This window comes from Suricata suricatta, chromosome 16, assembly GCF_006229205.1.
Source record: "Suricata suricatta isolate VVHF042 chromosome 16, meerkat_22Aug2017_6uvM2_HiC, whole genome shotgun sequence".
Lineage (NCBI taxonomy): Eukaryota > Metazoa > Chordata > Mammalia > Carnivora > Herpestidae > Suricata > Suricata suricatta.
This window is the reverse complement of record NC_043715.1, coordinates 58,478,904-58,495,999: the sequence shown is the minus strand read 5'-3', so window position 1 is coordinate 58,495,999 and position 17,096 is coordinate 58,478,904. Positions and strand designations below refer to the sequence as shown.

At 41.0% G+C, this 17,096-nt stretch overlaps 1 protein-coding gene across 1 annotated transcript in view; it reads left to right on the top strand.

Annotated features, from left to right (window-relative positions):
- The first annotated feature begins 245 nt into the window (after positions 1-245).
- LOC115280295 (zinc finger protein 501-like) overlaps positions 246-17,096 on the top strand; it is a 34,961-nt gene continuing 18,110 nt past the window's right edge. The window contains exon 1 of the mRNA XM_029925089.1: positions 246-482. The gene's annotated coding sequence lies outside the window, so the exon portion shown is untranslated. The remainder of the gene's footprint in view (positions 483-17,096) is intronic.

The window sequence follows — 17,096 nt, the reverse complement described above, 5'->3', positions numbered from 1 at the left end:
GGACAAAGACCCTATTGCTCCCTTGGACTGGCAGACGCCATCCCCCCAGCGCAGTTCGCGGCTCTCAACTGGTCTACGGGTTGACTGGGGAGCGCCCTTGCCCGAGGCACCCGAGGCCGTGGGAACTACATTACCCGGCAGGCTCCGCGTCTAACGGCCGCCTCCCCGAGCCAATGAAGGTTTAGCACAGAGGCCTTCCGTGTGTGACCCCTAGCGCGGGGCGGGACTTCCGGCGTCCTCCTCCGGGCGGTCATTTTGGCTTCCACCCTGTGTTCTTCCCGGCAGAAGTTCCGGAGCGGTGGGTCTGCGCGGAGGTGACGTGCCGGGAAAGGAGTCGGAGGAGCCGGTGTCCCCGCCGCACAGAGGCGGGTCTGACGCTCGGCGTCGCCTTCCGGGGCGCCCGGCACCAGGGCCTGCCGGCTCCCGGCCTGCTCCGCCCACAGGCCCGGATGGCGGCACCTCAGCTGAGGGACCCGGCTCAGGTAAGCGCTGCGCTGCCCGGCCCCTCACCGCCGGCGGAGGGACGCCTGCTCACAGCCTCACGTCCCTTACTGTCTGGGACAGTGTGGCACTGGTAGTGGGGTCCCGTTTCTGACAATGGCCCTGAACAAACAGGACATCTCCGCTTCCCTGTTAGATTTTACCGTTGCGGTTGTGATGAGGAGCAGACCCCGGCCGAGGCTGGGAGCCCCGGGAGAGCTGGGGTCCGATGTGCCTTTGAGGAACAGTGTTTGAGGCGGAGTCGCCCCTGGAGTAGCAGGCCGAGGGCTCTCTCCCCGTATTCTCGGGCTTCTGGAAGCTGTGGGGCATTCTGAAGAGAGGAGCCACACGAGTTACATCAGGGCGTCCAGAGCTTCCCAGAGGTTGTTGACTGGAGAAGCAGAGGGAAGGGGAGGGATGGAGCCGTCGAGGCGCTAGACGGTTGACTCTTCAAGGACGCGGAGCTGCTGAGATGAAGCGCCGAGGCGCCGAGGTTCGGCCCCGGGTCACGGGCCAGCCTGAGGCCGTTGAAACCTGACGTGACTGGATCCATCTGTACCCTGCCTGTGAAATCTGGCGACAGACGCGCGCCTGGCACCTGCGGAGATGTGTGCCGTCGGGTCCCAGTCCGACGCTGCCTCCTCCCACTCCTGTGCTCTTTGCACTCTAGTGTCCGGGCACCTTGGGTCTAGGGACCCGCGAGAAACCCCAAGCCTCCCCCCGCCCTGGGTCCGTACCCGGGATAAGATAGAGGTATTTCCGTTTTGTGCGCCTGGTTATCTCCATACTAGCATGTAAAAATGCTGAGAGGCATAGGTAAGCCCGGAGCTTTATGGAAACCATAGATTCCTCTTCCTTCAGGTGGGAACAGAGAACAGGAAGATAGGATTCAGGACTGAAATGGCTGCCGAGAGGTTGCTGACCTGTTCTGGAAGTGACGGGAGGTTTGGGATTAGAGGAAGGAGATGATCTTTCCCAGGCTCTTAACAGGCTTCATCCGGCTTCACTGTGGGGAAGAGATTGTGAAGAGGAAGGAAAACTAATCCAGCTGGATTCTGGATCTGTTTTTATTAAGGGCCAACTAGATTTTCTCATGTGGAAGGGAGTCGCAAGCTTGGTCTGCTATTGCTGTAATAAAATGCCATAAACTGGTGATTTATAAACAGCAGAAATTTATTCCTGATAGCTCTGGAGACTAGAAGTCCAAGATCAGGTTGGTCAGTTTCTGTGTCTGGTGAGGGCCTGCTTCCTAATTTTGGCCCAAAGGCTCCATTGTCTAATACCATCAGGTGGTGGGAGGTAGAGTGCCAAAATATGAATGGGGGTGGGGGTGAGACAAACATTCTATAATAGTGAGAAAGTGGAGCACTTCCAGAGATGACCCTAGGGTTTTGATCTAAGCAACGGGAAGGGTGAAAATTCCATCAATTGATAGGGGAAGATTGGTCGTAGAGTAATTTTCACTGGGGATATTGGGAACTTTGTTGTGACTATTTTAAGATCTGAGGTGTTTCAGAGACTACTGAGAAAAAGCATTAAGTAGGCAGCTGGACACCCATGTTTGGAAATCTGGGGAGGGCTTCAGGATGGAGGTACCCAAAATGTTGTGGGTACTACGGTATATGTCCAGGTAAGTGAGCTGTGATTGCCAGAAGCAATCTGTAGGTTTCAGACTAGGAAAGAGAAGTAGCTGAGGACTGGGGTTCTTGCTTGGATATCTAGCTGATGGCATTGAGTTTCACATACTCAAGTTAGGAGAAATAAGTGATATGAGGGAGAAAATGTTAAGGACAGTGTAGACGCAGAGCTGAGGACGGGTACCAGGAGAAGGGTGGACATGAGATGGACGCAGAGGCATAGGAGTTGGTACATTAATACTGTCCTGGGAGCTAGTGTTTATTTCACTTCAAGGAACTTCATGGATTTGGTGGCAACTTTGGTGGCGGAGCCTGGGATATTTCATTCAGTCTGGAGGATAGAGTTAGGGGCAAACCTGGGAGAAACACTGAGACTGAGGCAGGTGACCAGTGGGGCTGGGCTTAGAATGAGGGGTTAAGTCAAATTGGAAAGTTCTGGCTGCAGAGGGCCCAGCAAGTGCAGCACATGATTGCAATGAGGCCATGGTTCTCTCCAATCTGCAGGTGGGTCTGGGTTGTGGAAGTTGGAGCAAGAAGTCAAGTTAAGCAGGAAGGACTACAGACCAGGCTTCAGAGCTGCCTCTGGCAGTGAGGGTCGTCCGAGGATCAACTGAGTCTTGACTGAATTTACAAAAACCTCTCTGGATACCGCGCAGCAGATACAGGGGGAGGCCAGGGAGATGCCTGTGCCTTCCTGAGGAGCAGGAAGTGGCTGACTTCTAAGAAGCAGCAAGGGAGAGCCTCTCTAGGAAATTAAGGTGTTTAAAGGCAATCACACATGCTGTAGTTAACACACACACACATGTGCCAACACAGGGAATATGCATTCCCAGAAAAGATTTGAGTGATCCCAGAACCTCTAAGCTGAGATTAGTAAGGGTCTTCCTTGGCACAGGAACAGTTAGTAGGAAACATGGCCCAACCAAAGGAAGAAAATAAATGCCTGGAAACTGGCCATATAGAAATGTAGGCCTCTGAATTACTTGACAAAAATATAAAACACCTATGCTAAAGATGCTCAGTGATTTAAAAGAACACAGACTATCAGAAAACAATTCACGGACAATGTGAGAATATCAATAAACAGATAGGAGCTGTAAGACAGAACCAAGTAGAAATTCTAGAGCTGAACAATTAAGCTGAAGAATTTACTAGAGAGGTTCAGTAGCAGGCTTGATCAGATAAAGAATCTAAAAACTTGAAGACAGGTCATTTGAAAATGTCAGTCAGAAGAGAAAAAAAAAAAGAAAAGTAAAGAGAACTTAAGGGGCTTGTAGGATACCAGCAGGCTGACCCAAATATGCATCATGGCGGCCCCGAAGGAGAAGAGAGGGACTTGATTTGCCAAGCACATCTAAGAGAGGGCAAGTATCTAAAACATGTAAAGAACATTTATAACTCAATAGTTAGAAACAGTTTTTTAAAAACAGGCAATAGGGGTGCCTGGGTGGTTCAGTCGGTTGAACGGCCAGCTTTGGCTCAGGTCATGACCTCACAATTCGTGGGTTCGAGTCCCGCATCGGGCTCTGTGCTGACAGCTAGCTCGGAGCCTGGAGCCTGCTTCAGATTCTGTGTCTCCTTCTCTCTCTGACTCTCCCCTGCTCATGCTGTCTCTCTGTTTCTCAAAAATAAATAAAAAATATTAAAAAAAAAAAAAGGCAATAGATTTAAACAGATTTCAAAAAAAAGTTTGGCAAAATTTTATATAAAAAGATGCTGGGAAGAGTCTTTAGGAAAATGGAAAATTAAACCCATGTGCTTAACCACTATGCACTTTCATCGTTGCTAACATTAAAAACCCTGGCCACACCAACTTTTGTCAAGCCTGTGGAGCAAATGGAACTCTCATCCACAGATGGTAGGAATGGAAATTGTACAAGCACTTTGGAAAGCAATTTGGCAGTGTCTGAAAAATTAAACAACAGGGGTGCTTGGGTGGCTCAGTCACTGAAGCATCTGACCCTTGATCTTGGGTCGAGAGATGGATTGAGCTCTGTGCTGAACATGGAGCCTGCTTGGGATTCTGTCTCTCTCTGCCTCCCTCTCCCTCTTTCCCCCTCCTCCACTGGTGCACACACTCTTGCACAATAAAGATTTCTTTTTTTTTTTAACTTTTTTTTTTAATGTTTTCTTTATTTTGATACAAAGAGACAGAGCATGAGAGGGGGAGGGGCAGAGAGAGAGAGAAGGAAACACAGAACCGGAAGCAGGCTCCAGGCTCCAAGCTAGCTGTTAGCACAGAGCCCAGTGCGGGGCTCGAACCCACAAATGTGAGATCTGACCTGAGCCGAAGCCGGAGGCTTAACCGACTAAGCCACCCTGGCGCCCCTAAAGATTTCTTTTTAAGTTTGTTTGTTTATTTTTGAGAGAATGCATGCATGCACAACCAGGGGTGGGGCAGAGGGGGAGAGTCCCAAGCAGGCTTCACACCCATTAGTGCAGAACCTGATGTGGCGCTTGATCTCATGAACTGTGAGATCATGACCTGAGCTGAAATCAGGTTGGATGCTTAACCAACTGAACCACCCAGGTGTCCCAATAAATAAACATTTTTTAAAAGTTTACTTATGTATTTTGAGATAGCACGAGGAGGGTAGGGACAGAGAGAGAGGGAGAGAGAGAATGCCAGGCAGGCTCTTTGTGGTCAGTGCAGAGCCTAATGTGGGGCTTAAACTCATAAACGGTGAGATCATGACCTGAGCCAAGATCAAGAATTGGGCACTTAACCAACTGAGTCACCCAGTCACCCCTAAACAAACATTTAAAAATATATATATATAATTAACATATGGCTCTAAGGCAACAGTCATCCCATTCCTAGGCATTTGTCCAAAGAAAATAAAAGCATATGTTATGCAAAGACCTGTGAACAAATGTTTAAAGCAGCTTTACTTTTAATGGTAAAAGGGGAAAAACCCCAAGTCCATCGAAAACAGTTGAATGAGTAAACAAATTGTAGTACCCTCTATATAATGGAATACCACTCATGATAAGCAGGAATTTTCTTGGTCAGCTGTAACAAAATACTATAGGTGGCTTAAGGAACAGAAATTTACTGTTCACAGTTCTAGAAGCTGGGAAGGAAGTCCAGATTAAGGTGCTTACTACTTTGGTTTCTGATAAGGACTCTTGGTTTGCAGATGGCTTTCTTGTGTCCTCACATGATGGAAAGAAGGGAGTGCAAGTTTGCTGGTATTCCCACCACCCTCTTTTTTTTTTTTAATTGAAGTATAATTGACATTAATTTTAGTTTCAGGTGTACAACATAATGATTTGACTATTACATACATTACAAAATGCTCATCATAAGTGTACTTTTGTCAACAAAGTTATTACAATATTACTGACTATTCTTTATAATGTACTTTTCATTTTTGTAACTTGTTTTAGAGCTGGAAGTTGGTGCCTCTTAATCTCTTTCACTTGTTTTGTCCATTACCCCACACTCTTCCCTTTTGGCAACCACTAGTTTGTTCTCTGTAGTTAGAAATCTGCCTCTTTTGTTAATGCTGTTGGTTGTTGTTTTTTACATTCCATACATAACTGAAATGTTACTTGTCTTTCTCTGACTTATTTCACTTAGATTAATATCCTCTAGGTCTGTCCTTGTCATAAATGTCAAAATTCGCCCCCCCCCTTTTTTTAAGGTAATACCCATGCCCAACATAGGTCTTGAACTCATGACCTAGAGATCAAGAGTCGCACTCTCCACCAGCTAAGCCAGCCAGATGCCCTATGATTTCATTGTTTTTTAAATGGCTGAGTAATACTCCCCTGTGTGTGTGTGTGTGTGTGTGTGTGTGTGTATCATGTCTTTATTCATTTATCTTTCAGTAAACAGATTGTGTCTATATCTTATTTATTGCAAATAATGCTGCAGCAAACAGGGATGTATGTATCTTTTTGAATTAGTGTTTTCATTTTCTTCAGGTAAATACCCAGAAGTAGAACGACTGGATCGTACGGTATTTCTATTTTTACTTTTCTATATTGTTTTCAACAGTGGCTGTGCCACTTTACATTTCACCCAGGAATGCACAAGAGTTCTCTTTCCTCAACTTCATCATCAACACTTGTTATTTCTTGTGTTTTTGATACTAGCTGGTATGAGGTGATAACCTCATTGTGGATTTGATTTGCATTTCCCTGATGATTAGTTACACTGAGCATCTTTTCATGTCTCTTGGCTATCTGTATGTCTTCTTTGGGAAAATGCCCATTCGGATCCTCTGCTACTTTTAAATTGAATTGTTTGGGGGGTTTTGGTGTTAAGGTGTGTGAATTCTTTATATTTTTTGGATATTAAGTATTTGGATATTTGGAGTAAATATATATATATATTTTGGATATATCATTAGCACATATCTTTTCTAATTCAGTAGGTTGCCTTTTTGTATTCTTGATGCTTTGCAGAAGTTTTTTAGCTTGATGTAATCCCAACTGTTTTATTTTTGCTTTTGTTTCCCTTTTCTGAAGAGATAATATCTAGAATAATGTCACTGATATCAAAGAAATTATTGCAGATGTTGCTTTTAGTTTTATGGTTTCAGGACTTACAGCTAAGTCTTTAATCCATTTTGAGGTTTTGTTTTGGTTTTGTTTTTTTGTTTTTTGTTTTTGGCTTTTAGGTTTGGTTCGTTTTTTTTTTTTTTTTTTTTTTTTTTTTTTTTTTTTTTTTTTTTTTTTTGGTTTCAGTTTTTTTTCTGTGAGAGTGAGTGTACCCATGTACTCATGGGGTTTGATCCATGAACCATGAGATCATGACCTGAGCTGAAATCAGATGCTTAACCAACTGAGCCACCCAGGTGACCCCTGCCATGATGACTTAATTTTTGTGTATGGTGTAAGAAAGTGATCTAGTTTCATTTTTTTGTGTGTGTAGCTGTCTAGTTTTCCCAGCACCATTTATTGAAGAGACTTTCTCCATTGTGCATTCTAGCCTCCTCTGCACAGATTAACTGACCGTATAAGCAAAGGTTTATTTCTGGGCTCTATTCTGTTCTATTTTTGTACAAGTACTGTACTATTTTGATTACTATGGCTTTGTAGTATAGTTTGAAATCTGGTATTGTAAAATTTCCAGCTTTGTTCTTTCTCAAGCTTGCTTTGGCTATTTCTGGTCTTTTGTGGTTTGGATTACTTGTTCTAGTTCTGTGAAAAATACTGTTGGTATTTTGATATGGATTGCATTGAATCTGTAGATTGGGTAGTATGGACATTTTAAAAATACTAATTCTTTCATTCCATGAGCATGACATATGGTGTATCTTTCTATTTGTGCTGTCTTCAGATTCTTTCATCAGTGTCTTGTAGTTTTCAGAATACAAGTCTAACTTCCTTGTCTACGTTTATTCCTAGGTACTTTACACTTTTTGATGCAGTTATAAATGGAATTGTTCTCCTCATTTCTCTTTCTACTAGGTTTTTATTAATGTATAGAAACACAACAGATTTCTGCATATTAATTTTGTGTCCTATAATTTGACTGAATTCATTTACTAGTTGGAGTCGATTGGGTCTTCTATTTATAGCGTCCAACTTGGATGCCATTTAGTTCTTTTTCTTGTCTGAACGGAATGAAGGTGGTGAGGAAAAGCTTTCAGCTCTTCACAATTGGGTGTGATGTTAGCGGAGTTTTTTCATATATGGCCTTTATTGTGTTGAGGTATTTTCTCTCTAAACCCACTTTGTTGAGAGTTTTTATCGTGAACAGATGTTAAATTTTGTCAAATGTTGTTTCTGCATATATTGAGATGATTGTACGATTCTTATTTTCCATTTTGTTAATATGTTTTATCAGTGATTTGCAGATATTGAACCATCCTCACATCCCTGAAATAAATCCCACTTGTCATGGTGAATCTTTTTAATGTATGTTAAATTCATTTTCCTAATTTGTTGAGGATTTTTGTATCTGCATTCATCAGGGATATTGGTCTGTAATTTTTTTTTTTTTTGTAGTGTCTTTGTTTGGTTTTGGTATCAAGTATATGCTAGTTTAGAGGATGAATTTGGAAGCATTCCTTTTCTGTTTTTTGGAGTATTTGAGAAGGATAGGTACTAATTATAAATGAAATGTTTGGTAGAGTTCACCTGTGAAGCCATTTGGTTATGGACTTTTGTTTGTGGGAAGGATGTTTATTAATGATTTAGTTTTGTTACTAGTAAGCAGCCTGTTCAAATTTTTTCTTTGTGATCCAGTTTTAGAATGTCTCATATATATATATGGAACTTAGGAACTTATCCATATCTTCTTTATTGTCAAATTTATTGGCATATAATTAATCCTTTATATTTCTGTGATGTCAGTTGTAACTCCTCTTTCATTTCCGATTTTGAGTCCTTTCTCTTTTCCTTGATGAGTCTGTCTAAAGGTTTATCTCTTTCACCTTTTAAAAAAAAATTTTTTTTAATGTTTTATTTATTTTTGAGGCAGAGAGAGAGCATGAGCAGGGAGGGGCAGAGAGAGAGGGAGACACAGAATCTGAAGCAGGCTCCAGGCTCTGAGCTAGCTGTCAGCACAGAGCCCGATGCGGGGCTCGAACCCATGAATGTGAGATCATGACCTGAGCTGAAGTCGGATGCTTAACCAACTGAGCCACCCAGGCATCCCTCTTTCACCTTTTCAAAAACTGTCTCTTAGTGTCCTTGATTTTTTTCTATTGCTTTTTAGTCTCTATTTCATTTCTTTCTACACTGATATTTTTTATTGTTTTCACCTACTAACTTTGGATCTTATTTGTTCTTTTTCTAGTTACTTTAACTAGAAGGTTAGTTATTGAGATTTGAGATTTTTGTTTCTTGAGGTAGGTCAGTATTGCTATAAGCTTTGCTCTTATAACAGCTTTTGCTTCATCCAAAGATTTTGAACTGTTTGCATTTCCATTTTCATATGTCTCCAGCGGTTTTTTAATTTCTTTGACCTGTTGATTGTTTCCTAGCATGTTGTTTAGCCTCTACATGTTTGTGTTTTTTCCATTTTCTTGTAATTGATTTCTAGTTTCATACTGTTGTGGTTGGAAAAGACATTTGATATGATTTCAATCTTAAATTTATTGAGACTTGATCTGTGGCCTAACATGTGATCTATCCTGGAGAATGTTTCAAATACATTTGAAAAGAATGTATTCTGTTTGGAAATTATATGTTCTGTATATATCTGTTAAGGCTATGTGTTTAATGTGTCTTACTGATTTTCTGTCTAGATGATCTGTCCATTAGTATAAGTGGAGTGTTGAAGTCCTCGTCCTTAAAAAAAATTTTTTTTTAACATTTATTTATTTTTGAGAGACAGAGGGAAACAGAGCACAAGATGGGGAGGAGCAGAGAGAGAGAGGGAGCCATAGCTCCAAAGCAGGCTCCAGACTCTGGGCTGTCAGCACAGAGCCTGAAGTGAGGTTTGAACTCCTGGACCACGAGATCATGACCTGAGCCAAAGTCAGACACTCAACCAACTAAGCCACACAAGGTACCCTGAAGTTCCCTTTCTTATTTTATTGTTAGTTTTTCCCTTTATGGCTGCCAATATTTGCTTTATATATGTAGGTACTCCTGTGGTGGTTTCATAGATATTTACTTGTTCTATTCTTTTGTTGGATTAATTCTTTTATAGTTATGCAGTGACTTAGTATGTATGTGTATATGTATGTATATGTGTATTTTTGGGTGTTACTTCTTACTTTGGTCTTATTATTATTATTATTACTATTTTTAAACATTTTTTTTTCTAGCATTTATTCATTTTTGAGAGACAGAGAGACACAGAGCATGAGCAGGGGAGGAGCAGAGAGAGAGAGGGAGACACAGATCCGCAGCAGGCTCCAGGCTCTGAGCCGTCAGCAAAGAGCCCGACGCAGGGCTTGAACTCACTGACTGTCGGATCATGACCTGAGCCGAAGTCGGATACTTAACCGACTGAGCCACCCAGGCACCCCTGGTCTTATTATTTTTAAGTTTTTCTTTTTAAATAAAATTTATTTTAAAATTAGCTAACAAACAGTGTATACAATGCATTCTTGGCTTGAGGAGTAGATTCCCACAATTCATCACTTATGTACAACATCCGGTGCTCATCCCAACAAGTGCACTCCTCAATGCCCATCACCCATTTTTCCCTTTCACCACTGTGAATCCTCAGTTTCTTCTCTGTATTCAAGAGTCCCTTATGGTTTGCCTGCATCTCTGTTTGAAACTATTTTTTCCTTTCCCTTCCTCCATGGTCTTCTGTTAAGTTTCTCAAATTCCACATATGAGTGAAAACATTTTACCTTTCTCTGAGTGACCTGTTTCACTTAGCGTAATACCCCCAGTTCCATCCACATTGTTGCAAGTAGCAAGATTTCATTCTTTCTCATTGCCAAATAGTATTCTATTGTATGTATATGCCACATCTTTTTTTTTTTTATCCCTTCATCAGTTGATGGACATTTCGGTAGACTCTCACCTTTTTAAAATTATTTATTTATTTATTTATTTATTTACACCCAAGCTAGCATATAGTGCAACAGTGATTTCAGGAGAAGATTCCTTAACGCCCCTTACCTATCCAGCCCATCTTCCTCCCACAACCCTTCCAGCAACTCTCTGTTTCTTCTCTATATTTGAGTCCCATGTTTTTTCCTCCTCCCTGTTTTTATATTATTCTTTCTTCCCTTCCCTTATGTTTATCTGTTTTGTATCTTAAAGTTCTCATATGAGAAGTCATTTGATGTTTGTCTTTCTCTGGTTAATTTCGCTTAGCATAAGACCCTCCAGTTCCATCCACGTGGTTTATCCACGTCTTCTTTATCCACTCATGGACATTTGGGCTCTTTCCATACTTTGGCTATTGTTGATAGTGCTGCTGTGTGAACATGAGGGTGCATGTGTCCTTTTGAAACAGCATGCCTGTGACTTGGAAAAATACCTGGTAGTGCACTTGTTGGGTTGCAGGCTAGTTCTATTTTTAATTTTTTGAGGAACCTCCATACGGTTTCCAGAGCGGCTGCACCAGTTTGCATTCCCACCAGCAGTGCAAAAGAGATCCTCTTTCTCCACATTCTCGCCAACATCTCTTGTTCCCTGAGTTCATGTTAGCCATTCTGACAGGTGTGAGGTGGTATCTCATTGTGGTTTTGTTCTTTTTTTTTTTCTGTTTGAGATGTATTTTCTTTATTTTTTATTAATAGTTTATTACCAAGTTGGTTTCCATATAACACCCAGTGCTCTTCCCCACAAGTGCCCCCCACCATGACCATCACCCCCATTTCCCGTCCCTCGTCGCTCTTCAGCCCTCAGTTTGTTCTTTGCATTCAAAACTCTCTCATGATTTGCCTCACTCCCTCTCCCCAACTCTTCCCCCTCCATTTCCCATTCCCATGGTTTCCCATAGGTTTCTCCTGTTAGACCTATTAGTGAAAACATATGGTATCTGTCCTTCTCTGCCTGACTTATTTCACTTAGCATGACATCCTCAGGGTCCATCCACTTTCCTACAAATGGCCAGATTTCATTCTTTCTCATTGCCATGTAATACTCCATTGTATATATACCACATCTTCATGTTCCATTCATCACGTGATAGACATTTAGGCTCTTTCCATGATTTGGCTATTGGAGAAAGTGCTACTATGAACATTGGGGTACATGTGCCCATATGCATCAGCCCTTCTGTATCCTTTGGGTAAATCCCTAGCAGTGCTATTTTCCTGGGTCATAGGGGAGTTCTATTGATAGTTTTTTGAGGAACCTCCACACTGTTTTCCACAGCAGCCTCACCAGTTTACATTCCCACCAACAGTGTAGGAGGGTGCCCATTTCTCCACATCCTCGCCAGCATCTGTAGTCTCTTGATTTGTTCATTTTAGCTACTCTGACCAGTGTGAGGTGGTATCTCAGTGTGGTTTTAATTTGTATTTCCCTGATGATGAGTGACGCTGAGCATTGTTTCATGTTCCTGCTGGCCATCTGGATGTCTGCTTTGGAGTAGTGTCTGTTCAGGTAGTCTTCCCGTTTCTTCACTGGATTATTCGTTTTCTAGGTATGGAGTTTAGTGAATTCCTTATAGATTTTAGATACTAGCCCTTTATCTGACATGCCATTTGCCACTATCTTTTCCCATCTGTCGATTGCCTGTTAGTTTTTTTTATTGTTTCCTTTGCCTTGCAGAAGCTTTTTATCTTGATGAGATCCCAATAGTTCATTTTTGTTCTTCATTCCCTTGCCTTTGGGGATGTGTTGAGGAAGAAATTGCTGCGGTTGAGGTCAAGGAGGCTGCCTCCTGCTTTCTCCTCTACAGAGTTTTTATGGTTTCGTGTCTCACATTCAGGTCCTTTATCCATTTTGAGTTTATTTTTGTGAATGGTATAAGAAAGTGATCTAATTTCATTCTTCTACATGTTGCTGTCCAGCTCTCCCAACACCACCTGTTGAAGAGGCTATCTTTTTTCCACTGGATACTCTTTCCTGTTTTGTCAAACATTAATTGGCCATACCCTTGTGGGTCCAGTTCTGGGTTCTCTATTCTATTCCATTGGTCCGTGTGTCTGTTTTTGTGCCAATACCATACTGTCTTGTTGATGACAGCTTTGTAGTAGAGGCTAATGTCTGGGATCGTGATGCCTCCTGTTTTGGTTTTCTTCTTCAATATTACTTTGGCTATTTGGGGTTTTTTGTTGTTCCATACGAATTTTAAGATAGTTTGTTCTAGCGTTGAGAAGAATGCTGGTACATCTTTGATGGGAATTGCATTGAGTGTGTAGATTGCTTTGGGTAATAACGACATTTTAACAATGTTTATTCTTCCGATCCATGAGTATGGAATGTTTTTCCATTTCTTTGTGTCTTCTTCAATTTCTTTCGTAAGTCTTCTATAGTTTTTAGCATACAGGTCTTTTACATTTTTGGTTAGATTTATTCCTAGGTATTTTATGTTTTTTTGTGCAATTGTGAATGGGATCATTTTTTGATTTCTCTCTGTTCATTTTTGGTGTATAAGAATGCTACTGATTTCTGTACATTGATTTTGTACACTGTAACATTACTGAATTCATGGATCAGTTCTAGAAGGCTTCTGGTGGAGTTGCTTGGGTTTTCCATATAGAGTATTATGTCATCTGCGAAAAGTGAAAGTTTGACCTCTTTGCCCATTCTGATGCCTCTTATTTCCTTTTGTTGTCTGATTGCTGATGCTAGGACTTCCAGTGCTATTTTAAACAATAGTGAGAGTGGACATCCCTGTCATGGTCCTGTTCTCAGGGGGAAAGCGCTCAGGTTTTCTCCATTGAGGGGGATATAGCTGTGGGCTTTTCATAGATTGCTTTAATACTGTTTAAGTAAGTTCCTTCTATCCCGACTTTTTCAAGGGTTTTTATTAAGAAGAGATGTTGTATTTTGTCAAATGCTTTTTCTGCATCTATCGACAGAATCATATGGTTTTTTCTTTTCTTTTGTTAATATGATGTATCACATTGATGGATTTGCGAATATTGAACCAGCTCTGTAACCCAGGAATGAATCCCACTTGATCATAATGGATAATTCTTTTTATGCGCTGCTGAATTAGATTTGCTAGTATTTTGTTGAGTATTTTTACTACTGTATTCATTGAGGATATTGGTCTTTCGTTGTTTTTTGTTGTTGTTGGGTCTCTGATTAAGGAATCAAGGTGATATTTGCTTCGTAGAATGAGTCCAGAAATCTTCCTTTTATTTCTATTTTTTGGAATAACTTGAGAAGGATGGGTGTTCACTCTCCCTGAAATGTCTGGTAGAATCCCCCTGGGGTTCGATCCGGCCCTCGGCTTTTACTTGTTGGGAGATTTGTGATAACTGATTCGATTTCTTCACTGGTTATGGGTCTGTTCAGGTTTTCTACGTCTTCTCATTTACGTTTTGGTAGTGGATGTGCATTTAGGAATTTTCCATTTCTTCTAAAGTGTACAGTTTGTTGGGATATAATTTTTCATAGCAATCTCTGATGGTTGCTTATATTTCTGAGGGATCTGTTGTAATAGATCCATTTTCCTCCATGATTTTGTCTATTTGAGTGTTCTCTCTTTTCTTTCTGGGGAGCCTAACTAGAGGTTTATCAATTTTGTTTATTTTTTCAAAAAACCAACTCTTGTATTCATTGATCTGGTCAGTTGTTTTTGTGGATTCTATCTTGTTTAATTCTGCCCTCATCTTTACTATTTCTGTTGTTTTGCTGGGTTTGGGGTGCTCTTGCTGCTCCCTTTCTAGTTCCTTAGGTGCTCTGTTAGCTTTTGAGTTTGCGTTTTCAAGTTTGTTGAAATAGGCCTGGATTGTAATGAATTTTCCTCTTAAGACTGCCTTTGCTGCGTCCCAGAGAGTTTGGATTGCTGTATTTTCATTTCTGTTTGTTTTCATGTATTTTTAAATTTCCTCTCCAATTACCTGATTTGCCCAATCATTCTTCAGTAGGGTAGTTTTTAACCTTCACATGTTTGGAGGTTTTCCAGACTTTTTCCTGTGGTCGATTTCAAGTTTTACAGCATTGTGATCTGAAAGTGTGCATGGGATGATCTCAATTCGTTTGCATTTATGGAGAGCTGTTTTATGACCCAGTGTGTGATCAGTCTTGGAGAATGTGCCATGTGCACTCGAGAAGAAAGTGAATTCCCTAGCTTCAGGATGCAGAGTTCTATTTATTTTATTTTTATTTATTTATTTATTTATTTTCTTTAAATTGGATACATTTATTTTTAGGAAAACTCAATACATTGTCCTTATTTATTTTTCATTTCAGCACTTGTCAGTGAAAGCTTTGTCATGGACTAGCAGCTTTTGAGACAGAGAGACAGAGCATGCATGTGTGCACACAAGTAGGGGAGGGGCAGAGAGACCAGGATGCAGAGTTCTAAATATATCTATTAACTCTATCTGTTTCAGTGTGCCATTCAGGTCCATTGTTTCTTTGGTGATTTTTTTATCTGGTTGCCCTTTTCATTGTTGTAGGTGGTGTATTGAAGTTCCCTGCAATTAGCACATTTCTATCCATAAGACTGTTTCGGTTTGTGATTACTCATTTTATGTATTTGGCTGCTCCCCAATTTGGCACATAGATGTTTATAATTGTTAGCTCTTCCTGATGGAGAGACCCTGTAATTATTATATAATGTCCTTCTTCATCTTTTGTTAGTGCCTCTACTTTAAAGTCCAGTTTGTCCGATATAACTATGGCTACTCCAGCTTTCTTTTGGCGTCCAGTCACATGGTACATATTTTTCTATCCCCTTACTTTCAATCTGATGTTTCTTCAGGTCTAAGGTGAGTCTCCTGTAGACAGCAAATAGATGGATTTTGGTTTTTTTAATCCATTCTCGTACCCTGTGTCATTTCATTGGAACATTCAGGCCCTTTATATTCAGTGTTATTATTGAAAAATATGTGTTCAGTTTCATTGTGTTCTCTGTAGGGTTCATGTTTGTATTGATGTCTCTGGTGTCTTATGTTTTTTGCTACCTTTCTCTCATAGAGTCTCTCTTAGGATTTCTTGTAGGGTTGGTATGGTGGTGATGAAATCTCTTCATTTTTCTTTTACTTGGGAACACCTTCTATTTTGAATGACGGGTTTGGTGGATAAAGGATTCTTGTTTGCATATTTTTCCTGTTCATGACATTGAAGATTTCCTGCCATTCCTCTCTGCCCTGCCAAGTTTCAGTAGATAGGTCTGTTACCACTCTGATTGGTTTCCTTTTGTATGTTAGGGCCCTTTTATCCCTAGCCGCTTTGAGAATTCTGTCTTTATCCTTATATTTTGCCAGCTTCACTATGATATGTCATGCCGAAGGTGGGTTCAGGTTACGTCTTAGGAGATTTTGATATGTGTCTTGAATTTCAATGTCTTTCTCTTTCCCCAGATTGGAAAATTTTTTCTCTATAATTTGATTAAGCACACCTTCAGGACCTTTTTCTCTTTTTTCCTCTTCAGGAACTCCTATGATACGGATATTGTTCCATTTGATCGTATCACTCAGGTCTCGAATTCTCCTTTCATGCTCCTGTATCAATTTCTCTCCTCTTTCTTGGCTTCCTCTTTTGCTATAACCGTGTCTTCTACTTCGCCTATTCTCCTCTCTGCTTCTTCAATCCGTGCAGTGGCAACTTCCATTTTATTATTCACCTCATTTATAGCCTTTTTTTTTTAAACAAAGCTATTTTCAAGGTTTGTAGTCTTTGTATTGGTATCTTCTTTAGTGGTCTCTGTGCTTTTTTCAAGCTCAATGTTTATTTTATGACAGTCGTTCTAAATTCTTGTTCAGTTATGTTGCTTGTGTCTGTTTTGAGCAGTTTTGTCACTATGATTTCTTCCTGGAGTTTCTTTAGAGGTGAGTTCTTTTGTTTTGTCATTTTGCTAGCTTTCTGTCTCTTGTCAGTTGTAAAACTCATCCTGTACTGTGCACCTATTAGTATTTCTCTATTAAAGGAGACTCTTTGACTGTCTAGGTTCTCTTGTTCCAGGAGATGTTTTTCTAATGGTGTCTCTCAGTTTCTCTCATTATGCCTCTGATTAATTTATTTCCCTACTCAGCGATATTTGGGACTTTCCACCATGTGGGCTTTGGCTTGATTCTTGAGGTATCCCTGAAAAGGAAAACAGACAAACACACAGGGAACACAAGCACACAAACGCACTAACGGAACAAGTAAGGAAGCAAACCAAAAGGGGAAAGCAAAATAGGAACAGGAAGGAAAAGAGAGGACCGGAGAAGAAATAAAGATGGCAGGGGGACAGACACAACCAGAGATAAAGGACAGTCTGAGAGCATAAAACCTTCTGAGTGGGGAGATAAGAATGAGATAAAGGAAAAAATATCTGGACCCAGTTCGCACTCACTCAGGCATCCATGAGGCTGTTATGAATAAGGTGTCTGTGCGCGCACCCCGTTCTTGGAGATAGAAAGCTGTGGCCTTAAATTCTTTTCAGTTTGATCATTGCGGGCGGGCTGGGGGTATTCGGGCTCCCTACTTCTCCGCCAT